The sequence below is a fragment of the Populus euphratica genome, unplaced genomic scaffold (assembly GCF_000495115.2).
Source record: "Populus euphratica unplaced genomic scaffold, PopEup_1.0 scaffold288.1, whole genome shotgun sequence".
Lineage (NCBI taxonomy): Eukaryota > Viridiplantae > Streptophyta > Magnoliopsida > Malpighiales > Salicaceae > Populus > Populus euphratica.
The window spans coordinates 53,943-54,979 of record NW_011500136.1 but is presented as its reverse complement, the minus strand read 5'-3'; the positions used below and the strand labels follow the sequence as shown (position 1 = coordinate 54,979).

Below are 1,037 nucleotides of genomic sequence, written 5' to 3'. Positions count from 1 at the left end.
AAAAAAAAAAAAAAAAAAAAAAAAAAAAAAAAAGAAAGAAGTCGTGGTGGGGTATTCTGCTAATTATTTTGATTGGAAGGTCCATTCTTTTGCATGGCACGGCCGACATTGCCCGTACCTAAAATAATTAAAAGCATTGCAGCAGAATAATGCCAAATTAGAGTATTTAGTAATTGACTTTTAAGGTGGCCTAAAATCTTACTTGACACGACAAATGTAGATATTTAAATCGTGTCAATATCTTCAGACAAGTTAATACCACTAACAATTCAGCCAAAAATTGGAAAAAGGTTGCCTTAGTACTGTGAATCAACATGTTTGGAAATAGGAACTGCTTGTCGATAACTTTAAACCAATTTGGTTGCTAAACATACAACTAGGAATGAAAATGGTTGGTAATTGCTTCTTGAATACTATACTAAACCCTAAGCATTCATAACAACAAATAAATAAATCATGTTTTTTCTTAAATTGAAGGAGGGAGGAACACATAAAGCTGAAATTGGCGTCTTGGGGGAGAAAAAGAGCGGATATTGTAATTATTTTCTGATATTCATTTCAAATTATTGTGTTCCAAGGAAAAACAAATAAAGAAAAGATAATGTTGAGAGTGGGATTTGAACCCACGCCCTTTCGGACCAGAACCTTAATCTGGCGCCTTAGACCAACTCGGCCATCTCAACGTTCGGTGCTGATTTTGATACTATTGATACAAACTACAATAGTCTGAAATTTGAATAGTGTTCATGGACTTTGGTCCAAAATTTACTCACGGACTTCGCATGGACTTTGCATGTACTTGAAGATATGATTTGGGTTTAGCTAAACGATCTAGATACCTTGATCATCATGAATCAAATAGTTTTTTTTAAAAAAAAATCAAAATTACTGCAATAATCCTAGAATGAGCATAACGGGTTAAGTACTCGATTTTTGGGAAAACTTTTTTAAGATTTTAGAAGCTGAAAGAGGAGAAGGCAATTATGCTAGTTAATTCCTTAATTAGTTACATGGGTGCTTTCTTTATTATTCCTGGT

General features: G+C 33.4%; 1 non-coding gene across 1 annotated transcript; it reads right to left on the bottom strand.

Annotated features, from left to right (window-relative positions):
- Positions 1–602: 602 nt before the first annotated feature.
- On the bottom strand, positions 603–683 carry TRNAL-AAG (transfer RNA leucine (anticodon AAG)). Its single transcript has one exon. It is a non-coding gene; the product is annotated as a tRNA-Leu (tRNA).
- Between the last annotated feature and the right edge of the window lie 354 nt (positions 684–1,037).